At 35.2% G+C, this 13,052-nt stretch overlaps 1 protein-coding gene across 6 annotated transcripts in view; it reads left to right on the forward strand.

The window, feature by feature from the left end:
• Positions 1–805: 805 nt before the first annotated feature.
• The window catches only part of LOC5567979 (sodium- and chloride-dependent GABA transporter ine), an 82,964-nt gene continuing 70,717 nt past the window's right edge, over positions 806–13,052 (forward strand). Inside the window, exons 1-2 of one of the 6 annotated variants that reach the window (XM_021847377.1) lie at positions 806–824; positions 1,709–2,101. The gene's annotated coding sequence lies outside the window, so the exon portion shown is untranslated. The other 5 variants (XM_021847373.1, XM_021847374.1, XM_021847375.1 and 2 more) reach the window with 5 other exon arrangements.

Consider the following 13,052-nt stretch of genomic DNA (forward strand, 5'->3'; position numbering starts at 1 on the left):
GCCCTGTACATTTGATGGAATAGTTTGATAATTTTCTGATATATTTTCTATAAGAATGGTACTTAGCCGTAAACATGTCTTGGAAGTCTCTACAAGGATAGCACAGATAAATTACTTGGAGAATTTCCGTCGAATTCGTTGGAAGAATATTCCGAAAAACTCATTGAAGGATAATTGGAGAAATTCTTATGGTTTTCCTGCAAGAAAAGATGAAGGATTTTATCTTAGAGATTTCATAGATGAACTGTGTTGAAGAACCTTATATAATTTATACTGTTTCTAATTTTACATGTTGTGTGAACGGTTAATTAGATCGTTACTTAAATTGTTAAAGATAAATAAGACTGAATATTTTTCAACAATATATTTAATTTCACAAAAAAAAAAGAAAAGGTCCCATACTTTTACAGTTATTTTTTATTTTTTAACAAAACAGAAAAGTTCAAAATATCCAGTTTGCCATCACTGTTCCTGCGCAGCTGGATGGCGCGGCGGCGTGACGACATCGCGCGCGTCATCCCGTGGCGTATACTAACTTGCGCGACCAATCAAGCAAACCCATGCAGGTAGTCACTCTCACTAAGTCGTTTGGTTTAGACGCGTTCGTGATGAGCATATACTATACTGGGTACCCCCCTTTGGTAGTCTCGGACGGTTCGCGCGCGCAAGTAGGTTCTCTTCCAATCGAGACGATCATTCGGTAGTACCCTCAGTAGCTGATCAACACTGTATTTATGAGGTTTTAGGTAGCTCTGCGAGCGCTCTGAAGCGAACTGCATCAGAGTGAAAGAGTCGGCGTGAGTGTGTGTGAGAGAGAAAGAGAAGTATGCGGGTCAAGCGTTTTAGCAAATCCTAGGGCAGATACTGATCGCGAATGCTATTATCAGAACGGTTCCGAAGATCAACGTGCGCGCGTCGTCCAGTCCTGTCCCCGGGTCGTGTGGCCAACCAAAGGAGGTGCTCTCTCTGTGACGGTTTATGAGGTTTTACAGTTGCTTTCTTAGGACTTAACACGGTGAAACGAGTGTTCTTGGTAATAGTAGTGCCCATGTGTTAGTTTGTGAAAAGTAGTCCATCTTTTGAAAACAAGTGATAAGCGAAAGGTTCGATTAGATTAGGGGTAGTATCGTTTGTGCGTTGTATCGACATGCATTCGTTCGAACCTTCGGTTTAGTCCTATCTGATGCGAATTCTTGTAGTGACCGCCGCGAGCAAGTATTGGAGATTGAACGCCTATCAATGCCTAGCTCATCCCGGTGATGCTCTACAGCGAAAGAAAAAAGTTAACGGCCATAAAGCGAGAGAGTCCAAACACACATGGTGGTAAAAATAGTCAACAAGTGTCAAATTTATAGTGAGGAAAACGGAAAGTAACGTCACACACGCGGAAAATAAACGGAAAGTGGCTCTACAGAGAAAGAGAATACAAAAGTGACCGCCTCCAATGATGGGCTGGTGCTGTTGCAGATAGATAAATTACCGGCCAATTATAGCATGAAAAAATAAATAGATCACCTCATTGTTGGAGTATTCGTCGTCACTGGGAAGAAGAAGCCGGCTACAAACAAGAAGAGTCGTCGTGATACAAATCCTATGATAGCGATATTAGCACTATTTAATAGCTCTCTAGGTGACCGTAGCAAATTATGGCTATACAAGAGTGTCGCGCTTGTGAGTCCGAATAAAGTTCTTTTCTGTATTGTTACAGCGAGTCATAAAGAGTGTGAATGAACATTAAACAAGCCCCAACAGCATTGAGTGAATCCCAGATTAATTAACCCTCCAAATTCATCATCAAGCCGACAAACAAGAGTCCAAGGGTCAGAGTTTTATGTGTGCTCATCGAAAGCCTGCCAGCATTACGTCAGCTCGTTCCGGTATTTTCTAGCTATTTTTCGTGCTGACCATCAAGGAGAACCCAATTAGTCACGAAAGCCGGGCACACAACAGGTGGCTGGTTGGGCTACCTTACTAGCTAAGTGCCCTTGAGTGCCAACCAACCAATCGGCCCACAACCTCAATCGATAACCGACGGAAGACAGAGCACCTAAAACACGGAGCACGGCTACAGGCGATAAGATCGGTTTCTTATCTTTTCAAGGTAAGACTATCATCGTTTCCGATGTGGTTTCCTCGTTATCATTGTGTTCGTTATTGTGAAACTTGACCGCACTGTCATTGCGAATTTGGATGGGAAACTGACGGATTGTGGTCTGGGTCATCGAAGAAATGTACGATACATTGCATAGTAAGCCCAAAAGAATATTTTATGGTACCTGTCATTACTGTTGTAACGTTATCGTAAAATGAGCTTTGTCAGGTTGGGCCTTGCCAAGAGCGTCAGCCTACCTACCATTGCATTGTTTTTTTATAAGTCTACTATTTATAAAAAAAAGTTGACGATTTTGATAATTGGTTATCGAATTCAGAAAATATTTCGAATTTACTTCGGGGACTGACCCGTATCCATAACCCACGTAAATATCTCATACTGCAGATTTTGTTATGCTCGATTATTCGCTTATTCGAGGTAATGCTTTGCTTAAGAGTCTGTTGTGAAAGAATTAGGCGAATTGATATAACCTTCATTGTTTCTGCTAACACTCTGGCCGAATAAAAATCTTCAGAAAACATTATTTTGTAATATGCGGATTTCTGTTAGATAACTCAACCGATTTATATACAGTCAGTGACAGAAGTTAGTAACCAAATACTGTTTTTCCATACAAAATGCCCAAGTTTGGGTTGATGTATCTCAGCTTCTGGTAGTCCGAATTGGCTGAAATTTGGATGACGAACTACAAATAACTTGAAATTTTGCCTGTAAGGGAATTGTTACATTGCAGTCATTTTACATAGAGTTTCAGAGAGTTGTTCAAAGACAAAAGTAAGTAACTAAGAGATTTTGTAATTTAATTCTAAAATAATGAGTTGTGGGTTGTTGGTCTGTTCAACAAAGTTGTTCAATTTGTGAAGTCACACAAATTTGCAGGGTGTGTTCTTTCCACGACTTACCGTTTTCGAATTAAATTAAAAAGTCCCTCGGTTTGTTTGTCTTTGAACAACTATCTGAAACTCTATGTTAAATGACTGCAATGAAATAATTCCCTTACAGGCATAATTCCAAGTTATTTGTAGTTTATCATCCAAATATCAGCCAATTCGGATTACCAGGAGCTGTGATACAGCACCCCAAACTTGAGCATTTTGTATGGAATAACAGCATTTGGTTACTAACTTATGTCGCTGACTGTATATATTTTTTTTGGAAAATGAATAGTGATAGCCCATATGTTTTTGATAATGCAACTGTTTGATCAAAATCAACGACGTAAGAGGTTAAAATGTCATTTAGAATAATTATAAGCACTTTTGTGCAAATCAATCAATCATAGGGTGAAAGCACTGGTTTAAGTAATCATTTTCGAAAAATTTCGTATATTAAGCTACATGTACGGCAATTACGCCATCTCAATATTATCGGAACTAAGTAGAACTATCATTTTCACATTGAAAATACGCCAATATACGCCACTAGAATCAGATTCGGCCGCATTCATAACTTTGATTCCTAAAGGGGTCAATCACATTGATTTCTTATGAGAGAGGCCAAATTAGGAGCATAGAAGTTAAAACTATAAGAATTGTTTTTTTTAATATATTTGAGCGACTAAATGAATGCAGCTTCACCATGTGAATGTGCTAATTTTTCTGTGTAAAACGGTGTATTATACACTAGGATTACTATTGGCCTTATGGCCAAACCCGGTTCTTTCATCCTAATATTCTTAAGTTAAAAAAAAGGGGGAACTAAATGCTGTTCCTCTTAGATTTTGGTCGCATAAAATGAGTGATTTATCAAAAAGTAAAAAACGTATAAAAATCTCAGCGAATCATTTCGAAGCATTTTTATAAATTAAGCTTCAAGGGAAAATGTAAGAAACAATATTTCTCAGATTTTCTGTCGAGTTTTCAAACCTTTCGCTGAATTCCACCCTTAATTTATTGCATTTCACTAAAATCGACATTATCGTGCCAATACCATACCATACCATTTTATGACATCACAACTTTATTTTTTTTTACTACAGTTTTTTCTTTGTAAATTTTTCTTACATAATCGAAGATAGTTTACCAAATCATCAACTTGCGAATGAATGTAGGTATTTGCAAAAACTTATTTGAGCTCACCCGAACATCAATCTTACGTTTTGCAGTGTAGAATAATTGATACGTAATTTAAAAATTCAAGAATTTTTGTTATCATTTATCCCGACTATGCAATGCTAGGTTTTCAACGTGATTGTGCAGAATGATGAATTTTCAATGGAGACGACTTTACTTTACTACAAACGTTTGCAATAAAAAAAATGATGATACAAGAACGAATAAGATACCTCCTAAAGCCAATATTTCATAGAGGTGTCTTTATAACGCTGACTAAGGGAGAACACATAAAAAGTTTAAGTCAAAGTGTAATCAAAATTTTCCATCGACAGATTCCATAAAAAATCACATATTTGAACTAAGATAAGTTCCTTAAAATTGTGGAGTTATCGGATAAAAGTTTTTACATTTTTATGCCCTCATTTAGATCACATTTGAAAGAAAAAGCATGATAGAACATTTTCTCTAGTTGTGTACAAGGCTAATTAAGCACAAATTTTAAAATTATTATTTTTTTCGCGATGAATATTCGGTATCTCGATATCGAGTTAAAGAACCATTGTAAAAGTGGGTTTTCATGGCTGCCTTGATGGTTCCCTGGTTCGCATTTGCACTGGTTTTATGTTCTATAATTCGATACTTCCCCAACTCGATGGTCCCTTCAACATCGAGTTACAGAAAATTGATATATTATCTTTTGATATTTGGAAGGCGAAACAACGTTTTTCACTAATTTGACGTTTTCTTGCACAATGAACAGACTAAAGACCAAAACGGTTCAGTTTGATGAATAGGTGTTTAGCTAGTATCTCCGATCGAGAAAAAAGGTTGACAGGCCTATTGAGATATTATCTGAGGAATTCTCAAAGAATATCTCCACATTTTTTTTTATCTTTTTCTCAAGGAATTATTCGAAAACAAAACTTCCTCGTTTTACTGCAGTGTAACGAAACCTCAAGCGAATTCTGTAGAAAAACGAAAATTTCTGAAATACATTCTAAGAATAACTCCTCTAGGAACTTTATTGGAAGAATGGAAATCGGTTACCATAATCCGGGGTATCATTGATCAGCGGGGTAACATTGATCGGAATGATTCATCTCGTTAAAACTTTGTATCATCATTTATTGATAAAACATTTCCAAAGCTTGAATTGTGCTACTCCTTTTCATATTCATATGCTAATGAAAATAAATATTTTTGTGGAAATTGCGTTGGCTTCATGCGTAAATTTGTCAACTTTGCGAAACAACTATTTCAATGACACAACCGAAGATTCATGTCTCACATGAGTTGAAGTTGAAGAAAATGCGGTTCTCACTGAAAATGGCATCGCCGAAAACGGTTTCGGTGTCAAAATGGTTATAAGAGTGTTCAATTAGGCAACATTAATGAATTACTGTTAAGAACATGGAGTTTCCTTAGGAAATTGCCTACATTTGGGCGTTATCTACGATTAGGTGTTTTGAATTTAAAAAAAAACGTAAAACGGGGTAACTTTGATAGTGCGAGACCCACAACATACTAAACGAAATAATGAAGTTTCTGTTAATCAGTTAAGCAAAACGAATGCAAAAGTAAAAAGTATTAGTATGACACTTCACGTCAAAGCTGTTTTTGTTCGAATCAAGTACATTTGAAGATTTATATACAAATATTGAAAATTTATAAGGTATGCAACGCCCTAGGGCCATATAAATGTTCCGTAATTCATTTAATTTTGTTCGACTATCAAAGTTACCCCAAAACAAAAAAACGACTTTCGACTGTATGAAAAACTATTTATCCATTCATAAAAAATCTCTAGGCAATCTATCAACTGCAATCGATAATTAGGATACCAGTACTTGTTTTAAAAACATAAATTATAATTCTTTGAAACAGCATGCATACATATTCAAGTTTTCTTCGAAAAACTATCAAAGTTACCCCGTTTTAACTCAAAAAGCAAATGACTCGTAAGCATTTGGCCTTCATATTCGGCTTCAGAAGCCATAATTTAAGAAAGTAACGACATTTTCAATATTACCGAACGATGTTTACATAAGTGATTGATAACTCATCATGTTATCCATTAGTTATAAAGATCGAATTATGATAACAAACATTTGACGTCATTCACCCGTCAGTGACATCCTCGATCTGACAGCTCAAAATTCGTTGATAACAAGAGCCTTCGTATTGTTAACAAAAAAATAACAAAATGAAGTCATGATGTACATCTTGTTATCACTATGTTATGCGGTTGTTATTCGACTTAACTCTGGTAAGGAGCATCTGGGAGATTGGTTTTTCAAACATTTTTTAAATTTGGATCGCCCACAGAGTTATTAAAAATATAATATTCGGAAATTTTGGAAAATTTTGTTATTAATGTTATTCCTTTACGTGTTAATCAACGTCGTCTTGCTAATAGGTTTTCATTGTATAACTTTTTTATCGTACACTTCAGGCTAATTATCAGAACTCCAGGTCTGAAAGACTTCCTGTAAGAGCTGGTGTTCCCCAAGGCAGCATTTTGGGACCAATATTATACAATATTTTCACATCTGACTTACCTGAGTTACCTCAGGGATGTCAAAAATTCTTGTTTGCGGATGACACAGGCCTCTCCGCCAAAGGACGAAGCTTATTAATAGAAAATCAAAACTTTGTCTTAGAACAAGCTTTTGATATTCAAACAAATTTTCAGGCCAGCCATGTTGTACAGCATACAAGCTGTTGTAATACCAGGAAGAAAGGTCTGCAGAGAATTCAAAATAAAATTTTGAAAATGATTCTGAAGCTTCCTCCCTGGTATAGTACCAATGAGTTACATAGAATATCCAATGTTGAAACAAGTTAAGTTAGATTAAGTACATTCAAAGCGTTTGAAATGTAGTATGTTGTTAACAAAATGTTAATAAATTCTTAAATTTGTTTTACCAAATCAGGATGATAGTGTTGTATAATAACACAGAACACCTAGAGATAAGAAATGAATGTTATGTTTGGAATGATACTAATAAAGAAATAAAAAATAAAAATAAAAATAAACATTGATAACTTTTTTTACAAGCGCTGGATTGCTTCGCGGTCTTCGGCAATATTATTCATCGTAAAAATACCTATCGAGGTCTGTGTTCAGAATTTTTATAGAAGTCAATGGGCGAGCTATGGTGATTTTGCTTTGCAAAAGTAAGTTTTCCCATAGTAAATCCCATACAAACTTTGAACGGCTGGCGCGTAAATAAAGTTTCACGGATCGAGCTGAAATTTTGCACAGTTGTTATGGGACCTAAATGCAATCAAAAAAATGGACTGGAACGAGAAACTAAATTTTGTCCCACACTAATATATAAGGACTTGGTCTCGACCCATTCAAAAATCGACCACAGCTGAAATCGGATTTTTAGTTTCTATTCAAATTCAATGTACTTAAGTTTATATTTTCCAATTCAATAAGTGATAGTCTGATAATTTATCATATCGACAATGGTATATATATTTTTTCAGATTTTTTTACGTACTTCTTGACCTACAACAAAGTCGCTCAGATATAATGCGATTTGTGCAATACTGATAAGAGGAGCTTCTTGAAATGTAACACCATGAACAAACAGGTAGCGAAAAAATGGCGCAAAATTCAAAATCTGCTCTTGATAAGTGCAAGAATAAAATGGGAGAAAATCGGAATTTTATCTACACTAGTCTCGAAATAGCAGTATGATGAAGTCGTGCCCATACTTTTTGGGACACCCTATAGTACTAATGAGTTACATAGAATATTCAATGTTGAAACATTGGAACAAATGTCAAATTAAATAATTAATAATTTTAGACAAAAATGGTTGCAATCTTCTATTCTAACGCGTCAATCGTGCGTTTAATATTTAGGTTAAGTTAGGTAAATTTAAAGCGTTTTTTCTTTCTCAATCAACTCACTTATAAAAATTCTGAACTGCTACGACAAATGAAGAGTAATATGTTGTTAACGAAATGCTAATAAATGATTAATTTAGTTTTATCAAATTAGGATGATAGTGTTACCTAACACAGAGCACCTAAATATAAGAAATGAATATAATGTTTAAAATGATACTAATAAGAGAATAGAAAAGAATCCTACAGCATTTTAACGATGATACCTTCAGTAATTTCCATATGAACTCATAGAAGAAATTTTTCCTGAATTTCCTTCAAAGATTTTTCCAGTCATCGATTTCTCCAGTTGGTCGATGTCAATTTCATAAGGTTTGAAAAAAATCTTAAGGGGATTTTTGTAGGAAATCATATAAGGAAGCCTTCAGAAGTTTTCCGTCTAGCTATTTACACAGAGATTTCTTCGAAAAATCCTCTACGGAATGTCTCATTCAAGGGATTCATTCAGGAGATTTTTCTGTTCTCAATGAGTTCAACCATATTTTTTTTTCTCCAGAAATATCGCCAGGGATATTTGTTGAAACAAATCAATGGAATGATTTCTGGAGATATCCTTCGAAAAATTACTGGATGAGTTCTTGAAGAAGTCCTGACCTAAAATCTTGGATGAAATCCTATTGAAGATTAAGAGATTCACAGTAGAATCAATGGATCAATATAGACATAGCGGTAAACGCACAGCTATTCAGCAAATACTGAGAGTCATTGGTTTTGAACCCATCAGTTGAGAATCTTTATGGATTGGAAATTTTCTCGACTTCCCAGGAAAGGAAAAACAAATCTTAGTTCTCAACTGTGGAAGTGAGAACTAAGCTGAGAAGCAGACTCTGTTCCAGTAACGACGTAGCGATTGAAAATGACTTAAATGAAAATCTGGATTATTTTCTGATGAAATTCCTGGGGAAAATTATGCAACAAAAACTAATTGAAGTGATAATACTTGGCGTTATGCCACGCGGAATCCCCAAAGAAATTTGTAGAAGTGCGCTTAGGAAAATTTCAATCCCCTGTTGAATCGTTATATACCTCCATTCCCTAGTCCTTATACGGTTTTCATTTGTTTTGTTTTCTCATTTTTTGGTCTCTCTTTGGTTTATTTTTTGTCAGTTTCTAAAGTAAGTTTCTATGTTTACCCATGTCAAACGTCCATATATCAAACGGAGTATTATCTTTTCCTACAGCACAACTCATCATAAGGATGTAATCGTTTATTGCAACATTAAAACTGAACATTGCAGCACCCATCAAAGTTCTGCATCACCTTAAATGCATATATGTTTGAGATCTTCAATATGATTTTCGGGAAACATCATTTAAAATGCAACCACCATGATTTTTTTTATTCATACTCAGCGATAAGTAACGATTCCATACTCAGCGGAAGTGTACATCTGCTACACGTTAGCTATCACTCTAAACATAAGATCAAAATTTTTGCAATGTCTATAAATTGAATTAAACTGATGCAGTTTTAGCTCACGAGAATATACAACAGCATTTGAAAACCTTGAAAAAGGGAATAATGCCAAGCATATAATCAATTGGCACAGTAAGTGCTTGGCTATGTGGTCAAAGTGAGATCTTTGGCTGTAGAAGTGATTTTCCAATTAAGAAAATTGGATTCGTTTCGGTAGTATTATTTCATGTTCTAAATTTGAAATCGTGAGTAGGACAAAAATCAGGCATCTTCCTATTCCGGGATGTTTTACCTTAACACACTGCTCATTTCAAAGAAGCTTCAATAGCGGCACCTCAAAGTAACAAATTAATCACGAGCAGACACGGTGATAGCACAGGGACAATTAGAAATATAAACATTATAGATTACACTGCAGGAGCAAACCGATCGGATCCGTTCCATTAAATATGCTGACGGGCCTTCGAGTGGCAGTTGGAGTGTGAAATTATGTCAACTAATTAGCAAAGAAATACAAAGCGTACATCGTTCTATATTTCTTCTAATTGGTTCTCAGATCAAGTGCTGTGCAATAGATGTGGCAATGTGGTTCACGCATTACTCGATTGGCGGTTGTACTTTCAACTAAATTCAAATTCTGATCATTCGATTCTGAATGTGGTTTCAAGTTCCAGGAAATCTATAAACTATTTGTAATACACCGTATACCTGTAACATGACAGACACGAGTTTCTACTTCAGCAGAGAAACGTGAATGATAAGCCACTATCGACAGAACCATTTAGCTTGTTTGACGAATTGTTGTGAGATGGCAAAAAGAAAACAACGCCAGGAATCGAATTATTTTCAAACACATCACACCATGAGTGATTAATGTAGCGTTAAGCTGCCAAATCCGACAACGGTGCAACGGATGTGACCCGGAAAGATCGCACATTTTGCCGGTTTTGCATTCGAGTCACGCTCGTTACGTATAGTTATTGTCTCTTGCAAACTATAGCTTGCCAATCGTGAACCACTTGTTTCGACAACATGTTTTCAACGGTCAAAGTCAGTCCACTCACTTTCCCTCGGTGGTTTCCGTCTGATGATAGTACTAACTCAGTGGCTCCCAACGTTTTAGAAATCGCTAGCCCTTTTGAAGTTGTATAAACATCCTGCGGATTCTCAAAACGTTTGATCTTGAAGTGTAAATATACGGAAGCCTCCCAAAGATCTCATTATTATTAATCAAACAACCTCGGCATATAAAAATGTCACGAGTGTAATTAACGACATGTAATGCAATAATTATGCTAAAATCATTCGGAGTCCATTAGGTTCACCAGAAAGGTGGGCTTCGTGGCCGTGCGGTTAGTGTTACCAAGTATTTAGCCGCATCGAGTCAAGGAGTGTGGGTCGATTCAGTCGGAAAACATGAACGTATTTCGACTGTGTCACTAGGTGTTGCATGCTTTGTCTAATGTGATGCTTCCTTCAAAGGACATAATCGTCCACTGGAAGCATTAACGTGTCGGTGTCTGATTAAAAAAAAAGATTGCTAGAAGTCTACACTGAGGCAAAACTTACATAAATTATGACTTATGAACCAGTCAAATAATGGTTTCATAGAACGCTTAACCATTTCACAAATGGGCTCATATGTTTCATAAGTGAAAACTTTGAATTATTTAAGAACCATTACTTGAAATGATTTCCATAGCAATCGCTAGAAGAACTGCTCCACTTTAGATGTTGGGTACAAGCAAATCGAAAGCTAACCACATATTTTCAAAACATGTCAATTGGGTCCTAAAATTTGTAATGAAATTTTGTTTTTATTTAATAACTCGAAAAAGCATGTTACTGTAACTACTTTAGCAATTTTTCCCGCTTAAAAAATGGCTATATCATGTTTAAACTTTAATTTAAAAATTTGGTCCATAAATGAACCTTGACACTTAAGATCATGTTTGACGTTCGCTTAGTCGACAAAAACACCACAGGGGTTTTAGTTCGACCACTGGGGTTGTTCCTATCTGACATTTCGTAAGGTACACGGAAAACAAAATACACCCAAAATTTGAGTTTAAGCCAAAGGATGTGACAAAATCTAAAAAAATGTTTTTTGGGCTTAAACCAACGGAAAACCTTGGAAAATTGAGTAAACATGTGTTTGTGGCCTAAACTTAAGCGTTTGGCACTAAAATTGGGACAGGGCTTTAGGACCCTATTTTTGAAAACGCCTGAAATAAAAGGCTAACACTATTAATGATTGATAATTTTAATTAGGTAATTATCATTGCGTTTGCGAGATTTTCATTAATTGACTTATGAAATTTAAAAATTCAACAATAATCTTTGTGGCGCCAAATCATAATTATTTCTTTAAAAAATATTAAGTTTTTTTGCCTCAGTGTACCAAACATCCCCCGAAAATGAACATACAGGTATGTTCCGATTTTATCAACACGATCGGCAATTTTCAGTTGACAAAAACGGAATAATTTTCTTAGACAAAATATTTTACAAATTTGAAAAACAAAATTGCTATTTTTTCAGGATAATACACAACACAATACATCATAAAAATGCACAGTATTGATGTTAAGGAGCTGTGAGGATTATTCATTCTTATAGATTCGTAATGAAAGTTGTTTGCAGACTCCTATCTATCAATATGTTTTTTTAATAAATCATTAAAAGTTTTAGTTTTCTTGGTAAGAGTTTCAATAAATGTAATATAGAATATTATAACGATAATCACATAAATGTCCTTTGCATCATAAGGTGCGTCACATTTGTAAAAATAACTACAAGGAAGTGGATCAAGCTGAGCATTGTTTTTTTAAGGAAGATTAAACTATAAACAACTTCTTTTTCTACTGTTTATTTTCATCCTTCTGCGTCATCTTCTTCTTTATAGCATTACATCCCAACTGAAAAAGAGCCTTCTTGTCAGCTTATAAACAATTCCGCAGTTATCAACTGAGAACTTTTTTTGCCAAGGTACACTTTTTGCATTTTTGACCAGACCCGATTGGCAATTACATGTGGAGTTTTGCAAACTGATATGAATATTTACGGTTTCCTGTGCTTTGAATTTGCCAAAATCTTATCAGTGAAATGATTGTGGTGAACTTTTTTTTAAAGTTATCACTACAAACTTCAACAGGGATGGACTAATCGCCAGCATAGAACAGCGTCTTTTAGCTTAACGTTAGAACACGAATAGACTGGCTATAAATTAACCTAAAGTTCTAGTTTTTTGTTAAGTAAAAATGGCATCCAATCCTCCATACAAAACGACTGATTAGTTTTCAGTTTTTTTTTCCAGTTATTTCCAAAGGAATTTCCAAATCGTGTCCTTTACTTAAACATGTCGGAACACTTGACCAATGTAACAGTGAAATAATCATATAAGCCCATTCTTAAGCCATTTCGTGACATAAAAACACCATTCCATTTTTATTTATATAGAAGTTCATCAAAAACACAAAAGCGTATAAATTCTAAAACAAGCGTCATTAAATTAGAACTTTTTGTTAAGAAATTCTTTTGTAAAGAT

Source organism: Aedes aegypti, chromosome 2 (assembly GCF_002204515.2).
Source record: "Aedes aegypti strain LVP_AGWG chromosome 2, AaegL5.0 Primary Assembly, whole genome shotgun sequence".
Taxonomy (NCBI): Eukaryota; Metazoa; Arthropoda; class Insecta; order Diptera; family Culicidae; genus Aedes; species Aedes aegypti.